The sequence below is a fragment of the Peromyscus californicus genome, unplaced genomic scaffold (genome assembly GCF_007827085.1).
Source record: "Peromyscus californicus insignis strain IS unplaced genomic scaffold, ASM782708v3 Scaffold_22__1_contigs__length_63687245, whole genome shotgun sequence".
Lineage (NCBI taxonomy): Eukaryota > Metazoa > Chordata > Mammalia > Rodentia > Cricetidae > Peromyscus > Peromyscus californicus.
Window position 1 is genome coordinate 24,290,684 of NW_026294525.1, and position 9,107 is coordinate 24,299,790.

A 9,107-nucleotide genomic window follows, 5' to 3' on the forward strand; every position below is an offset into this window, starting at 1 on the left:
ACTTGTAAACAATGACTAATGCAGAAACTGTCACTTAAAAATCGGTTCTATGGTGTATATTAATAATTACTTAGCTTTGAGGGAAGAGGAGTGTCCAAAGACATGCTCTTTTCTTTTATAAAACATGGGTCAGCAGGTCACCCTGGTCATGTTCAGTAGCACCAAACTTTAACAGCACCCTTGATTAGCCAACCGATGGTGTTGTACACATCATATTAAAAGATTTTATTTTTAAATTATATTCATATGTGTATGTTTGTGTGGGGGGCATGCTCATGAGTACTAGTGCCTACACAGGAGGGAGATGAAGTCCATTTCTGGGATGCTGGGCCCATCTTTCTTAATGTTCATTTCTTAAGGTACATTAAATTTTTTTTTTTTTTTTTTTCGAGACAAGGTTTCTCTGTGGAGCTTTGCGCCTTTCCTGGATGTCGCTCTGTAAATCAGGCTGGCCTCGAACTCACAAAGATCTGCCTGCCTCTGCCTCCTGAGTGCTGAGATTAAGGCATGTGCCACCACTGCCGGCTTTTTTTTTTTTTTTTTTTTTTTTAAAGATTTATTTATTTATTATGTATACAGTGTTCTGCCTGCATGTGTGTCTATAAGCCAGAAGAGGGCACCAGATCTCATCACAGATAGTTGTGAGCCACCATGTGGTTGCTGGGAAATGAACTCAGGACCTCTGGAAGAACAGTCAGTGCTCTTAACCTCTGAGCCATCTCTCCAACCCCTAATTTCTTTCTTTCTTTTTTTTTTTTTTTTTTTTTTTTTTTTTACAGTTTAAAAACAAATCTTACACAGCCTTACATTTCAATTTTTTTCTTTAAAAAGAGTGAGTTGTGTACAGGGCGGGTTAAATGCTTTATAGACAAGAAAAATAACTGCACTAGAACTTATTCATCATCATCATCTTCTTCATCTTCGTCTTCCTCTTCTGCCTCCTCTTCCTCCTCTTCCTCATCCTCCTCATCTTCCTCTTCCTTCTTTTTCTTGCTCTTTTCAGCGTTGACGACCCCCTTCTTCGCCGCATCGGGTTTTCCTTTAGCTCTGTGGGCAGCGATATCCTTCTCGTACTTCTCCTTCAGCTTGGCAGCCTTCTTCTCGTAGGGCTGCTTGTCGTCCGCAGCGGTGTAGTTCCACATCTCCCCCAGCTTCTTCGCCACGTCCCCGATGGACAAGCCGGGGTGCTCTCCTTTGATTTTGGGGCGATACTCAGAAGAGAACAAGAAGAAGGCCGAAGGAGGCCTCTTGGGTGCCTTGGGGTCCTTGAACTTCTTCTTGGTCTCCCCTTTGGGGGGGATGTAGGTTTTCATTTCTCTCTCATAACGAGCCTTGTCAGCCTTTGCCATGTCTTCAAATTTCCCCTCTTCTTTAGCAGACATGGTCTTCCACCTTTCTGCACACTTCTTCGAGAACTCTGAGAGGTTGACAGAAGCATCCGGGTGCTTCTCCTTGGGTTCCTCCCGGCAAGTTTGCACAAAGAATGCATATGAGGACATTTTGCCTCTCAGCTTCTTAGGATCTCATTAGCCCATGTTTAGTTGATTTTCCTCCGCGAGGCACAGAGTTGCCCAGTGCCTGTCCAGCTCGCGCTTGCCCCAGCGCTGTTCTCTATGGAGCTCAATGTACTGCAATGGCTGTGAGAGCGGGAGCCAGACGCAGCCTAATTTAATTCTTAATATACATTTAAAAGCTAATACGTACCAAAGTTTAACTGGTTATAACATTTTCTCTACTTTCCAAGTTTTTTCCGTGTCTTTTCATATGAACGTTCTTTCATACTTAGTACAAGTTAAGGCTTATTGTAAAAACAATTGACTTTTATATGCTTGCTACATTTTTATTTGAATATCATAACTCTTCACATATATTAAAATCCTAGGCAAGTTCAATCCAAATATTCCAAAATTACACAATACATTTATATCAATATTTAAATTTAATATCTAAATGCAAAATCTTGATATTTCATTTATTTCTGGGACTTAGTGATTCAAATAAAAAATCACCTTGGATTCAACGCTATTTTACAGTGTTACAAAAAAATTTTTAAAGTGAATGTAGTCTCTGACTATTGGAGGTTTATATTTTTAACAGTGGATAATACAATTGTGCTAAATCTCTATTGTTTTACTGCTATTTATTAATTTCTATAAATTGTTACAGTCCAATGAGCTAGAAGTCAGTTTACAAGCTTTAAAATATGTCCACAGGTCAAATATACTCCTATCTCCTACCATTAGAGGTATGGGGTCTTTTGCCCTTCTTTTAGAATAGGAGAGAGTGTTGATTTAAAAAAATGGCTGTAGAATGACACCACATGACAAGTTTTCTATCAAAGCTGATGAAGCAACCTCTGCTCTCTGTGACATTAATTCATGATGAAGCATCACGTAAAAAAATCTTACCAATCGGTTACAGCAGTGCTGGGAAGACTACAGGAAGCGGCAGTCACAGACACACTGTTTAAAAGTTCAGTTAATAATCAGGATCAACCCTTGTCTTAAGAGTGAGCTACAGAGATACTCAACCCAAATGATCTTCGTGCTACTGGACCCCAATTGGTATCAGTCTGAATCTTGTTGAGAAAAAGATATGAGAACTGCCTAGACAGGCTGTTTTAGTTCTTGAGCGAATGAAACTATGTTTTAACTTGCTAATTTTGGGGTGTCATTTGGCTATAATATTTGATATATTCATTGTCTCTTTACTTACAATGTTCCAAGGGAACAAGCTCTTTAAAAAAAATCTATCTCATGAATCTTAATCTTTGTCTTTCATGGTGCCATATCATGTTGCTACTCCAACTGAGACTCCTTCCTTCCTTTTTTCCCTCCTTCCCTCCATCCCTTCTCCTTCCCTCCCTCCCTCTCTCCCTCCCTTCCTTCCTGTATGCTTAGATGTTGGGACCATTGTCTGCAACTGCAAAAACAAATACTTTCACCAAAATTATACCACATATCCTTCCATTAAAGTTAGTGTTCTCATTCTCATTCACTTGCTAATGCTTTTCCAAGCACTGGTTCTTTCTTGTGCCCCGTGGAGAGCAACGTTCCATAACTCTCGGGTGGATACCAGGACATTGAGGTATCTTCAGCTTCTGCCTCGCCTGTCTCGCCAAATGTGAATGTGCTGAGCCATCGCTGAGAAACAATATATTCTCAGATCAATTCGGAGGAAAACAGATTGGACTCTTCAAAACTTAACAGGCTCTTGTCTCCAGTCTTGACAATGCATCCACAAGGGATTTTGACCTGACGGAATCGGAATCCAGAGCCTTTTGAGAAGTTCATTTGTTGAGATTGTCACTGGCTGTGAGTCCTAGCCCTCACTTCCCTGGAAGCTGACCCAATGTGCTGACTACATTTTTGAGCCTTATCTTCCTGACCTGATACGTTTTCCTTCCCATTGCCTTCCTGGGGACTGGACACAGGGCCTTGCACGTGCGACACAATTGTGCTTCCACTGAGTCAAGTCTCCATTCCTTTCTGACCTCATTTCTGAACAGTTCCTTTATGTTATTCAACTAGTGGAGGCACTTTTCTCCAAGATGTACCCCCTCCAGGTGTTATAGATAGTTCACTTACATTTTACCACTTCATATTCCACATCCCATTCCAACCTCTTCTCCACAAACCTGGTTTGTTTTTTTTTTAACTCTAGCCTCTGTGCTAAAGCCCTACCTACTTGCTTTTGATATATTCAGTCATGTACTTTTCAGTTTCAGGGCAGAAAAGTTTCTAGAAATAATTTCCTCATTAATGTCTGAAATCATATATGCTATCCAAAAATGTAATCTTTAAGAATTTGATTCTCTGGAACTCATTCATGATACTATTGGGAGCCAGAGGAAAATATTAGCTTACAAGTGTGTTTTGAAAGAACGTGAATTCTGGAATATGAAAGGGTCTGTACATTATGAAGGTTTTTATTTCTGTACTCACATCTGTATTTTCTGTAGGACTTGATTCATCTATTTCTTTATTTGTTCCTTGTGTCTTTTTACAAGCCTATCTTAAGTTCCAATAATGTCAACATTGTAACACTAAAAATTCAGTTGTGTTTCCTTTGACAGTGTGGAAATTAAATTCATATCAATGAGTTTGAATTTAAAATATATTTTATATGATAGTTTATTAATTATTCTAGCATTTGTTGTTTATTACATGCGATATATAGTCCCCCATCTAATTTTCCAATATTTTCCAATCGGCAGCAATTGTTTAAATATGCTTTGCTGAAAATATATTGCTGAAATGTCACAATCTGGATACATCTCCCTTTACATTACTGAATTTAACATGTTTTATGTAATACTGATCAGCTATATATTAAATCATATCTCTAAGTTAATACTATTAGATCATCCTTTTTATCTTAAATTTCCTCCTTTCTAATTTCTATTCAAGATCTATTATTTTCTGTTAATTTATGTGACTGTCTTTTCTAAAATCCTTGTTAATACTGTAATCCATGCTGTACTTAATCTTTGTAAGTTAACATTTTATTGTCACATAAATGCACATCTTTAATTTTTTAGTGAAATTCCATGCATTCCTGTCATCTTTCATTCCAACATAGGTGACACGACCTGGAATTTAACTTCCAAAGTGAGTCTGATAAATTGTAGATGATAACAGTATTTCTTTATAATTAGCTTTTGTGAGGCTAAAATAATGTAATACATAGAGATATCCATCCATTCATTTGCAGAGATTAAAAATTTTAGCATAACTGCAATCATCATCATGGATAATATTTCATGTTCTATTTCTTGTGTAGTCATATGGCAATGATAGTATTTTCAATATTTTATTATTGGAGACAAAGATACAGATCTTCACATACAAGGATAGTATTGGTCACATGACTAAGAATATTTTCATTTTACATGTAAGTGCGATCCTTTTGTCAATATAACTTATAATTGACTACTTGTAATTTTATAAATGTGTCTTCTTTTTTGCACTTACTGTTGAGATTCAGAAATATGAGATATAAGAAACATTTTGTAAGTGGTCAGTGAAGGGTAATAATGTAACACAACCATTATAATCTAGTTCTATACATTGCAGCTAAACTTGTTCCATTCTCACACAGGGCTTTCAATGACATTGAACTGCTTAGATGTTGTTCTTCATTACAAGGTTGATTGTAATCTGGTCAGTTTGTTTCTGAAATCCTGTGTAATGATTTGTAGGTAACTTCAAACCTTCTTGTACATTATTATTGGCTTCCATTTTTCAAATGCTATTCACAATAACATTTGACTTTAAGGTAAATGAAAATTCAAATTGTTTAAAGATAGTGAATGTAGCTTGAAAATAATTGTTATGATTTCTGGAAATTTTTAAGTTAAAAAGCATCCCCTTGCTAAAAAGAGAGAATTCATATTGTAAGTGCATATTATTTTTAATAAGCAAAACCTCATTGAAATGAATGAGACCTTTGTACCATTTTACCCAAAGCAATTTTGTGTAATAAGAAAAATTCCTTAGAGGTAGTCTGTTATGGAACTTAACATTAGCTCAGTAAATTGTTTCTCTATTCCTTCTGAAATGAGAATTTAAAAGAAGCGAATACAAATGAAGGCATAATGAATACAAAATGTGAAGCCGCTGTTAATGATGAGTCATTTTTAAAAGTAAGAAAAATGTAGTTATATCTTCACAGCAAGTCATTTATAAAAAAATTCTGGCTAGAGTTCACTAGGACTAAATTATTTCAAACCTATTGGTAACGTTGCATTTATTTTGAACAATAAAAATGTAATAACTAAAAAAGAAAAGTTCTATTGAATGAAGTCACAATCCTTTCTCCAACTTCACAACTCATGACTGTCATCGATGCTCTCCTGCCCTCGCTCATTTGGTACCCGTTTCAGAGAGAGGCTATTCTCAAAGCAGCCACCTCTTCTCATCCGTGTTTTCACTCATTATGCCTTTCATGGTATTTCCTCTCACTATGCACACAGTCAACTTTCTACCTTCTTTCTAGCGGCTGGATGGAATCTTTGAAGGGTCTCAGTTTGACAGTGGTGTGGGGCGTTTACCCAACCACCCCCACAGTTCCCCAGAGTTTTCTTGAGTGCGAGCAGCAGGAAATATTAGATAGAAGGATTTCGCGGAGATAAACAGATAGAAAATAAAGGATAGCCTCGAGAGGGCCTGGAACCTATTCCAACGGGCCCGACTGTCTCTGCCCCAGGGTTTTTATAGAGACGCCAAGGGGTGGAGCAAAAGACCTCCTCCCCCAGCACAGCCAAGTGCAGACCATCTCAGACACCTGCACTCAGGCCTGTGGTCCTAATCATCCTCTATGTGGACCTGCTGGGTAAAGCCACGAGGAACCCGAGAACGGGCTCCCACACAGTGGTATTCTTCTTTGTGATGAAACTGGATCTTACCAATCTAGAGCTGTATTACATTACATTTGCATATATGAATTACCTGGCATTTTAACAAGAATGGTCTTCAGTTTTAAAATAGTTTCTTGGCTCTAAGTTATGAAATAACCACACAGGTATATACTCTTCTAACAGTTGTCATAAGACCAGAAACAGAATGAGTGCTTGAAAATTCACCCATTAATTAAATGCTGTATATGAGCAGGTAGGGAAAATTCTCTCATTCTTTGTCAGAATAGTTTTGCTAATTCTCATCCAATTAGGCTATAGCTTTCTCCATGATAGAGATTTTTCTCTATCATTTTCTAATTTGTCAAATTGTGCAGGTATACTTTGTGTCTGTATATCTGAGATGCATGCTACTTTGTTTCTATGTACAGTTGATGTTACTACTGCTTCTATGATGATTGCAAATGTTTGTGAATAACCAACTAATTGTATATATATAAACTTCCACACTTTTCAGGGACTATCAGGCTAATAAGGACACTGTATGCTAAAACATACATTGAATTATGCTGTTCTGTTTTACACTGAGTAACAATGGGAAGCATCACATAAGAAAGCCTGTTCTTCAAGTGGGAGAGCAATGTTTGACTCATCTAGAAAACAGCTGAGTGCTAAGAGAGGGAAAACAGTGAATGTGGCTCATGAGAACACACAATAATCCCTCACCACCGAAAATTCATTATAGGAAGCTCATTCCCGTCTTTGAAATTATGCAGAATGCTGTGCTTAAAAAGAATGGAGGAGAATGGACATAGTTACAGCCTAAGTTTTCTACCTCAACACAGTGTTTGAGTTATTTTGTGTTAAATATATAAATAATCGATTTGGCTGGAGTGGTGGAGTAAGGAGATATGAAAACTGCCTCAGCATCAGTGAATTATATGGACATTGAAGTTTGATTAGGAAGGTTTTAGTCTACGTTGCATGTAGAACGGACATCATGAAATTTCTACAAAACCACACCATGCAATATTAACAGAACCAGGTTCAAAGACAATAAAGATCAAAGGTCTAATTTTTTAATTGCACTCCATTGTTTTCCTCCCTGATCCCCCCCACACACTATTCCAAGCAGGATGCTATGGATGCATGTTGCTTCCTAACATAATTATATATTATTGAGAATCAGTTAAATTGTTTTGCCTATATTTCATTTCTTTTAAGATACCATACTAATGCCATATCAAAAAAAACTGTGTTCCCTTTACCCTTCTGCATTATATTTTATGTTTTCTGACAGAATTTTACCACTGAAATATTTAAGGCATATATGAGTCATTTCCAAGAAGTCTGAGGAATATTAACAGTATTACTAGTTTACTCTACGTAATGTAAATAAAAGTCCAGTAGACTTTTTGTTTGTTTCTTTCTTTCACATCTAAATAATATTTTACTACTTTAGATTTACCAAGTATACATGTTCACAGCATTTATAAGTGACTGTTAATGTTTTTGTTTGAAACCTAATTCATCGTGTATTGAAGCACTGTCAACCTTATTTAAATGTTTTCTATTTTCCCTTATATTTAAGCAAACAAAACTACAGTTGGCTCACTGCTTATATTTATAGGTTCTGGAACATATGTATGCTAGTAGTCAGTAGCAGATCAAAAAATATTTGAGCAAAAAGTTAATCCATTCCAGAAAAGCACTATGTGCTAAAACTCATAATAGATGCTTGTGCATTTGAGAGTAAATGCACAGATATGTTTTGTTATTGCTTTTGTTTAACTTTTCTTATGATTATTCTGTCAGTAACTATGGCATTAAACCACCTATATATGACATTTACACAGTATCACACAGTCAAATTAATCTCTAGATGGTTTAGAGTATAGTGGAGGGTATGTGCGTATAACATGCAAAATACCACCATTTTACAGACTGGAGTTGCACCCCTATCTCAGTTTACATGTGGGATACTGTAACCAGTACCTTGTACATGAAGAAGGAAAGCATCATGGCCAACATGATGACCTTATATTAAAACCATGGTCTTTTTTCACTTTCCACTTTTTGTTACCCAAGTAGTTGGCTGTATTAATAGATCTAATTCAACCTCCATCACCATCTTAGCTCTAACTGGGCACAGACAACATGACAAAAATCCTTGAAGCCCTGGAAATTGAGAGAAAAGATTATGAGCCAAGTCCTAGGTCATGACTTCTGAACAGTCCATAGATGAGTTCTCACCTGAATTTTAAACTCCATATTTTGTGTAGTCCAAATATTTAGGAAAGGCATATATGTGCTTTCTCAGACACATAAACTAACAAGACAATATGCACATTTTCACTATTGAAAAAAAATCTGTTCAAAATGAGAACTTTTATTCATTAATGATTTGGTAGAATTTTTAAAAGAACTAATGTTTTTCCTGTATAATATTTATGTAGTTTGATAATACAGTGCCTTCTGTGATTTTACCTCTTGCTTTGTTGAGACTTGGCTTAAATATATATATTCATTCTCAATGCTGTAAGCTTCATCCAGCATGCTGATGTTTGTATGTGGATTCTTTACAAGATCATATCCAAAACAGACATAAGGACCTTCCCCAAGGATCCTTGGAGTTGTCATCTTTGTCCTACGTATACATCTGTCTTGAGGTTTGCAACAAAACCAATTGGTTTCATATGCCATGCCTTGTTGTATCTCCAGAATTAACAGCTAATTACATTTTCTTTATAAA

The 9,107-nt window shown here is 36.5% G+C and overlaps 1 pseudogene; it reads right to left on the reverse strand.

Annotated features, from left to right (window-relative positions):
• Positions 1-893: 893 nt before the first annotated feature.
• On the reverse strand, positions 894-1,535 carry LOC128118110 (high mobility group protein B1-like; annotated as a pseudogene).
• Positions 1,536-9,107: the final 7,572 nt, after the last annotated feature.